This window comes from Otolemur garnettii, unplaced genomic scaffold, assembly GCF_000181295.1.
Source record: "Otolemur garnettii isolate 467f Iridium unplaced genomic scaffold, OtoGar3 scaffold00024, whole genome shotgun sequence".
Classification (NCBI taxonomy): domain Eukaryota; kingdom Metazoa; phylum Chordata; class Mammalia; order Primates; family Galagidae; genus Otolemur; species Otolemur garnettii.
This window is the reverse complement of record NW_003852419.1, coordinates 19,179,309-19,188,528: the sequence shown is the minus strand read 5'-3', so window position 1 is coordinate 19,188,528 and position 9,220 is coordinate 19,179,309. Positions and strand designations below refer to the sequence as shown.

Sequence of the window (9,220 nt, the reverse complement as noted above, 5' to 3'; positions counted from 1 at the left end):
TATCCTTTGAAAAATATGAAGTCCTAACCCACCTCAGAATATGATCTTATTTGAAAGTAGGACTGTTGCAGATGTGATTAGTTAAGATGAGCTCATAGTAGAATAGGATAGGGCCACATGCTTATTTTGTGAGTGCCTCTTTTGCTAATCTGTGGTGTTGGATATCACAAGAAGTATGGACAAACCTTTTTTTTTGCTAATCAGCGTTCAGTTAGTGTTTGTTTATTTAACGAGTGGTCGAACACAACTCTTTTTCTTCTAGTGTGTGGCAGAGGAAAAAAAGGTTAGACACCCCTGGTGTAGGCCCTTAATCTCATATGACTGGTGTCCTTATAAAGAGACAAACAGGAAGAATAACACACATTACAGCAGCAGAGGTCATGCAGCTACAAGATAAAGCATGTCAAGGATTGCTGATGACATCGTAAGCTAAGAGAAAGGAATGGAACAGATTCTCCCCAAGAGCCTCAAAGAGAGTATGACCCTTGTGACAACTTGATTTTGAACTTCTAGCATCCTGAACTATGTGACAATACATTTCTATTTTTTTAAGTCACCCAGTTTGTGGTAGTTTGTTACAACAACCTTAGTGAACTAATACAGTAAGTGAAAGAAGCCAGACTGAAGAGGTAATACACTATACGCTTCCATTTATGTGACATTCTGGAAAAGGCAATGCTGTAAGGGTGGAGAGTAGATCAGTGGTTCCAGGGTTGGGGGTAGGGTGAGGGATGACTAAAAAAGGGCAAGGGAGAATTGGGAGGTGATGGAACAGTACCATATTCCAATTGTGGGGTGGTTATATGGTTACATGTGTTTATCAAAATTCATAAATCTTTACATTTAAATAGGTGAATTTGGCTGGGCTTAGCAGCCAGGGTGCCAGCCACATACACTGGAATTGGCTGCTTTGAATCCAGCCTGGACCTGCCAAACAACAATAACAACTACAACCAAAAAATAAAAAATAAAAAAAATAGCTGGTGGTTGTGGTGGGCACCTGTAATCCCAGCTACTTGGGAGCCTGAGGCAAGAGAATCACTTGAGTCCAAGAGTTTGAGGTTGCTGTGAGCTGTGACACCATGGCACTCTACCAAGGGTGACAAAGGGAGACTCTGTCTCAAAAATAATAATAATAATTAATTACAAATAAATAAATAAATAGGTGAATTTTACTGTATGTAGTTACACCTCAATAAATCTGACCAAAAACAAGTTTCCAAAAAACTTTATATACCTTCCATTCAGATTCAACAGATGCCATTATTTGACAATTTGGTTTATCTTTTTTTTTTTTTTTTGAGACAGAGCCTCAAGCTGTGGCCCGGGTAGAGTGCCATGGCATTACAGCTTATAGCAATCTCTAACTCCTGGGCTCAAGTTAGTCTCCTGCCTCTGCCTCCCAAGTAGCTGGGACCACAGGCGCCCGCCACAACACCTGGCTATTTTTTGGTTGCAGCCATCATTGTTGTTTGGCGGGCCCTGGCTGGATTCGAATCCACCACCTTAGGTGTATGTGGCTGGTGCCTTAGCCACTTGAACCACAGGTGCTGAGCCAATTTGCTTTATCTACCTATCTTTATGTGATTTTTGCTGAATCATTTGAAAATAAGTTGCAGACATAGGACAATTAAATATTTCATTATATATCTTCTAAGAATAAGGACAATTTTATACATATCTAAGAAAAGTAACAATAACTCTAGTTATCATCTGATTTATAGTCCATATTTCAACTTTCCCAGTTGCACTCAAAATGTCTTTTGTGAGTACCTTTTCATTTTTTTCCTTTTTAAAAAAATTCAAATTAATATGACAGTGCAAATTTTACACTGTTTTCAATTCTAAGGTAAAGTTCAAGTTGTAGTTGAGCCCTTCACCCAGGGGTCGTGTTGAACATCCTTAAATTGTGCACATTAGGTGAGATCCCACCAATTACCCTCCCTCCTCCTCACCTCCTCTCCCCTCCATCTTGCTAGACTGTATTCTGTTTTATCATTTCTGTGGTTGTGTAGTTGTCTACACATCTTATTCTTAGAAGATGTATGATAAAACATTTAAGTGTTCTATGTCTGTAACTTATTTTCAAATGATTCAGCAAAAATCACATATAGACAGATAGGGAGATAGATCTTTATCTAGGGTTAGGGTAACCCTAACCCAAGCAAATTGTCAAATAATGGCATCTGTTGAATCTGAATGGAAGGTATATAAAGTTTTTTTGAAACCTGTTTTTGGTCAGATTTATTGAGGTGTAACTACATACAGTAAAATTCACCTATTTATTTATTTACTTTTGAGACAGAGTCTCGCTTTCTTGCCCTCGGTAGAGTGCTGTGGTGTCACAGCTCACAGCAACCTCAAACTCTTGGGCTCAAGTGATTCTCTTGCCTGAGGCTCCCAAGTAGCTGGGACTACAGGTGCCCACCACAATGCCCGGCTATTTTTAGAGACAGGGTCTCGCTCTTGCTCAGGCTGGTCTTAAACTCGTGAGCTCAGGCAGTCTACCGCCTTGGCCTCCAAGAGTGCTAGGATTACAGGTGTGAGCCCCCATGCTTGGCTTTTTTTTCCCCATTCTTGAGATACTTTACTAGGAAGACTGTGCTTTAACTACATCCACAAAAATATGGAACCCATCATGAATTTGCATGTCATCCTTGAGCAGGGGCCATGCTAATCTTCTCTGCATCATTGCAATTTTAGTACATGTGCTGCTGAAGCAAGCATAGGAGTGCCTTTTTCTAACTAGATCAAATCAAAGATCATATACTGTATTTGGATATGTCTCTTCAGTCTCTTAATCTAGAATAATCCTCACATCTTTTTCTTTCTTTTTGCCAGGGTTGTGTTTGAACCCGCCACCTCTGGTATATGGGACCGGCGCCCTACTCCTCTGAGCTACAGGCGCCGCCCCTCACATCTTTTTCTTTTCATTACCTTGGTCCAAGCCAGTTCTGCAGAACATCTGATATTCTGGATTTGTCTGATTGTTTCCTCATGGTGTTATCAAACATGGTCTTCTACTGCTGTATATCCTGTAAACTAGAAGTTTGGACTAAAGGCTTCATTAGGTTCAGGTTAAAGGCTTTTAGCAAGAACAGTTCATAGGTGATAAAGACTTATTTTTCCATCTTGTCGGCCTCCCTACAAAACTATTTTCCTAACTTTCTCTTTCATACCATGAAGGAATTGTGTACCTGTGCAACCAAATCTTGTGCTAGGTCACTGGGGCCACAAACATCGATAAAACACTTCCTATCCAAAAGGAGATGAATGAATGAAACACCACCCTTTGTCGTTCAATGAATATTTAGTAACTACCACAAGGAGCCAGGTACCTTGCTAGGTGCTAGGGATACAGCATTAAGCAAATCCATACATGGTCCCTGCCTCCAACAAGTTTATAGTCTAATGTGCAAGGCAAACATTTATTCGTAAAAGAGAACAATCCAAAAATAACTAGTAATAAATGTTGTGGGGTAGGGGAGTAAAAAAAGCACAGGAGAGTGTGGCTCCATGTAATGGGAACCTGACCTAGAGGTGTGCTATGTGAGGTGAGGACTGAAGGAGGGGCAGGTATTAGGTAGGTAAAAGGCAGGAGGAGACAGCAAGTAGTGGGAGGAAAAGATGAGTGGGAGACAAGGCAGGGGCAGGTGGGCTGCCATACGTTCACCGATTGGCAAAAACACACAATTGCAATCCCTCGTGGTGAAGCCACTATTGACCTAAATGAAAGGAAAAAGCTGAGGCAAAATTAAAGCAGTTTATCTGGCCGAGGTTGAGGACTGCAGCCCAGGACACACTTCCAGGTTGCCTTAGTGAGTGCTCAGGGGAACAAAGGAGAAGCTCAGGTTTTTACAGAAAAAAGGGGAGGGGTGATTATAAAAGTCAGAAATTCCCGTGGGTTTCCAGAAATGACATTGATTAGTGACTGGCTACCCACTGTTGAACTATAAAGGAAGGTGTAGCATCTAGGATATGGTATTTCATGGCTAATGGCCTCAGTTAGTGTAGAACCCGCATGGCTAGTAGCTTCAAGAGGTAACTGTTTAGTTCCAAGGGTCTGTTACATTTTAAATGCCTCCCTGGGTCTGATAATTCAAAGAGGCTCATATTCTTTCAATAAAACTTGGTGGGTTTTTTTTTTTCCTTTCTCATCATGAAAAGACAAACCTACAGGCTAAAATTGGAGGGTCAGAGGCAGCTTTCCTGAGGGAGTGATGTCTAAGGTGAGGCCTGAAGGGCAATGAGTCTGAGGTAACCAAGGTGAGCAGTGGGACACACACATCTAATTTGGTAGCTGCTGGAATTAATCCGTGTAAGAATTTATGCTCAGGAAAACCATGAGGAACTCTTGTCAAAAATCTTAATTGGAACTAATAAAGATTCTAGAGCTAAGTTCTGGTTTACAGGAAATACTGGGGATAGAGAAATTTTAAATCGTATTGACTTGAATTAAAAACCCTAATCAGAGAACTTCTCATTCAGAATCACAGTCAGACCAAACCTGTCTGTGTTCATTTCAGAGAACTGAAGATCCTGAAGAAAAGATGGTCTGTCAAAGCCTTTAGCCCATTCTACTTTCGGGAATATTCAGGTCAGGCCAAGGGGCTCAAACCTATTCTCCATGACAATAAACAGCTCTGCTATTGTTACTTCCTAGTAATTACTATAATTTAAAAAATTTCCATAAGCCACACAACTAAGTGACAGAGTCAGAATTAAATCCGCAGTTGGCTCGGCAGCACCTGCATTTATCACACAGCACTGCTCCCGGTAATGACAACGGTACCAACCCAGGCAAAGGTAAGAGAAAGAGGCTTTCTGTAATTTAAGCAAAAGCCAAATATTCTTTTAGTACAATAAGGACACAGGAGTGATGTCAGCAGAAGTTCAGTTGGCCCAGGATGAATGGTCTGCTTATTTTTAGATGCTTGGACAGCATTTTTTATACCCCACCCTTCACACGCTCCATCAGGAAGAGAAAATGATTGTGCTAGAGGTAATAAATAAAAACAGCTGATGGCTCGTGCCCATAGCTGGGCATTGTGGCAGGCACCTGTAATCCCACCTACTTGGGAGGCAGAGGGAAGATGATCACTTGAGCTCAAGAGTTTGAGGTTGCTGTGAGCTATGATGATGCCATGAAACTCCACCCAGGGCAACAGAGTAAGGTTCTGCCTCAAAAAAAAAAAAAAAAAATCACAAAGCTACCAATTCAGTATTAAAAGATAAACTTAGGCACATTACAATTTTTTTTTTTTTTTGAGACAGTCTCACTTTGTTTGCCAGTGTAGAGTGCCAGGGCATCATAGCTCATAGCAACCTCAAATTCTTGGCTTTGAGTAATCTTGCCTCAGCCTTCTGCGTTGCTGGGACGACAGGCACCCACCACAATGCCCAGCTATTTTTGGTTGAAGTTGTCATTGCTGGTTAGCTGGACCAGGCCAGATTCAAACCTGCCAAACTCAGTGTATGTGGCTGGTACCATAAGCACTGTGCTATGGGCACCGAGTCAAGGTCCTCTTCTAGAATTCACTAAAACCAGTTCTAAGTAAGGAGTTGGGGGAGGGCAAGAATGCCAGGGAACTGGGATTCCTCCCTTGGAATACTAAATAGCTGTAAAGAAAGATGCAGACTTTATGTCTTTTATATTTTTATTTACCTGGAAGGTTTTGGAGAACATCTTCTCCTAAGAAAAATATCACAAGAATGGAAAAGCAAGCATCCAGTGTACTCAGAAACTAGTAGATGAACAACCACACACCCACACAAGAGAAAAACACAATTAAATTCAAGAAAGGAGGGGGAGGGACAGGGGAAAGAACAGGAGGGACAGGGCGTAGTAAGCTCTCACCTAACAGGCACGATATAGGGGTATATGACACACCTCCTGGGTGAAGGGCTCAACTACAACTTAGGGTTTACCTAACAAACACAAACAATGTAAACTAATTGAGTGTACCTTTATATTAATCTGAAATGTTTTTTTAAAAGAATTGCTCTGGCTCAGCGCCTATAGCTCAGTGGGCTAGGGCACCGGCCACATACATGGGGGCTGGTGGGTTCAAACCCAACCTGGGGCCTGCCAAACAACAATGACAACTGCAACAACAACAAAAGAAATAGCCAGGCCTTGTGGTGGGCCCTTGTAGTCCCAGCTACTCGGGGGGCTAAGGCAAGAGAATTCCTTGAGCCTAAGAGTTTGAGGTTGTTGTGAGCTGTGACGGCACGGCACTCTACTGAGGGTGACATAGTGAGACTCTGTCTCAAAAAAAAAAAAAAAAAGAGTTGTTTTCCCTAACATCTGCCTTGCTACCTGGTGCTATTTCAAATCTTTTTCACTTAGAAAATTTGGTGTCTGGTTCAAGGATGGAATCTCTCCAAGCAGCAAATTAGAAGCAGCCAAAATTGCATTTTGCAGATAATGACTCCTATCTAAAGTGACACCTATATTATGTTTCCTCCTACGCAGCCTTGCCTTCAGCAGAACTGGCCACCTCCTGCATCCTGCATCTGAGGGATTCTGGGAACAGTTCCCACAGCAGAAAAACTGCATCCTTAATTCATCCCAAAGGACAGCAAGCTGGTGGGGCAGCCAGTCACTTTTAGGAAGAAATAGCCTGAGGAGAAAAACTGCTGCACCTTTCAGATCAGGGCCAAGTGACAGGCAGGGAGAGGAGAGGAAGACTCATTAGCGACCTCAGGGAGAATAGGAGATGTCTATAAGTGACCCTAACAGAAGTGAGGATCAATAGGATTCTTGTGAAAAAATGGCTAATGGGCTGATGAGCCAAAATACAATTTGTTTATTTTCTTCACTTCTGGTAATTAGTTTCTAATAGTATCACTGGTATGCTGTGTGTTCCACTGACCCAACCATAATGTTAAACAGGTACACAGGGTTTAATGTACACAATACCTACCTTTTTCTCTCAGTCTCAGTCCTTGACAGCTATGTCCATATAGCAGGTGCTCATAAAATTTGGGACTGTCCCTCCAGTTTCATTCTCTAGAATAGATTGAAAAACTTCCTGATGGACATTATCACAACTCCTTTGTAATGATACTTAGCTTAAAACACAAACACTTTAGACAACTGGAAAAAAAACTTCCTTTATAGCCTTAATCTATAAGATTTGTTTTCCTATTTAAAACTTTACCTACTCAGTTTACTTTTTAAACTTTTTAAAGAACTAACACACATTCCACACTAATAATGTTGATTAAAAATAAATAAATAGACAAGCAAATAAAGAACCAACACACAAACACACATATTAGCCTACACAGGGTCAAGATCATCTATATCACTGTCTTCTACCTCCACATCTTTCCCACTGGATAATCTTCAGGGGCAATAACATGCATGGAGTTGTCACCTCCTATGATAAAATGTTTTCTTGCCTCCTCAGGGGCCTCCCTGAGGTTGTTTTATAGTTAACTTACTTTCTGAATAGAAATACATTCTAGGCTTGGAGCTGTGGCTCAAGTGGCTAAGGCGCCAGCCACATACACTTAAGGTGGCAGGTTCAAATCCAGCCCAGGCCCGCCAAACAACAATGATGGCTGCAACCAAAAAATGGCCAGGCGTTGTGGTGGGCACCTGTGGTCCCAGCTACTTGGGAGGCAGAGGCAGGAGACTCGCTTGAGCCCAGGAATTGAAGGTTGCTGTGAGCTGTGATGCCACGGCACTCTACCCAGGGGGACAGCTTGAGGCTCTGTCTCAAAAAAAAAAAAAAAAAGAAATACATTCTAAAATAATGGTAAAAAGCATAGTATAATAAATCCATAAACCAGTAACATAGTTGTTTATTATCATTATCAAGTATTACATACCATACATAATTGTATGTGTCATAGTCCTATACAACTGGAAGTGTAGGTCTGTTCAAAACAGCACCACCACAAACAAGTGAGTAATGTGTTGAGCTCCAAAATCCCCCGTCACTAGGTGACAGGAGTTTTTCAGCTCCATTATACTCTTCTGGGACCATTGTCATAGATTCAGTCCATTGCTAACTGAAAAGTTCTTAAACAGCTCGTGACTGTTGATGCTCTTGTACACTACTTGTGAAAGGATAAGTTGGTAGGGCTACTTTAGAGCGCTATTTGCCAACATATATGTGCATCCTGAGTTTGAGGGAGTCTGGGAACTGTGCTGGAACCATTTTATACCATCTCACAAGAGCAGATTGTGCATTAAGCCCGGATTGTGCATTAAGCCATGTTTGCAGCCTGAAATCAGCAATGGTGGTAGAATTTATACCATGGAAATTAGCAAATGCAACAAGTCAGCCCCTGTCCCTCCCTTTTTTCTTTCTTTCTTTTTTTTAGAGACAGAGTCTCACTTTAATGCCCTTGGTAGAGTGCTGTGATGTCACAGCTCACAGCAACCTCCAACTCCTGGGCTTAGGCGACTCTCTTGCCTCAGCCTCCTGAGTATCTGGGACCACAGGCACCCACCACAATACCTGGCTATTTTTTGTTGCAGTTTGGCTGGGGGTGAGTTCAAATCTACCACCCTTGGTATATGGGGCCAGCGCCCTGCCCACTGAGCCACAAGTGCCACCCTGTCTCCCTTTTTTGTTGAGCATTTTTCAGCATTCTACAGTTTAGTTGATAGTGCCCACAATCTAAACAGCACATGACTCAGGAGACAGCAATTCCTATTTTCTTTTTTTGGCCAGGGCTGGGTTTGAACCCTCCGCCTCCAGCATATGGGGCTGGCGCCCTACTCTTTTGAGCCACAGCACCACCCTAATTCCTAATTTTTTAAAAATTAAGTCATTTATACATAGATCATAAATACATTTATGCCATCATGGGATTCAATGTGTTGATTATTTGTACAAATTGGAGTGCTTACATCTTACTAAACAACATAGCCTTCACCTCACTTACCCAATTACAGGATTAAGACATTTGTGTTCTACACCTGATAGATCCAACTTGTACTTGCAATATGCTCCATAGGTTTGGTCCCCCTACCAACCCTCCCTCTATCAACCCACCCCTCTCCCTCCTCCCTCCCTCCCCTTCCCTCCTTCATTCTAGGCTCTAGTTGTGTTTCATTTTTCATATGCATGTGTGAGTGCTTGTAAATTGGTTTCATAGTAGTACTAAATACACTGAATATTTTTTTTTCATTCCTGAGATACTTTACTAAGAAGAATATTTTCCAGCTCCATCCATGTAAACATAAAATAGGTAAAGTCTT

At 41.7% G+C, this 9,220-nt stretch overlaps 1 non-coding gene across 1 annotated transcript; it reads right to left on the bottom strand.

Moving 5' to 3' along the window:
- Window positions 1–2,620: 2,620 nt before the first annotated feature.
- Window positions 2,621–2,723, bottom strand: LOC111724597. Its single transcript, XR_002772868.1, has one exon. It is a non-coding gene; the product is annotated as a U6 spliceosomal RNA (small nuclear RNA).
- Window positions 2,724–9,220: the final 6,497 nt, after the last annotated feature.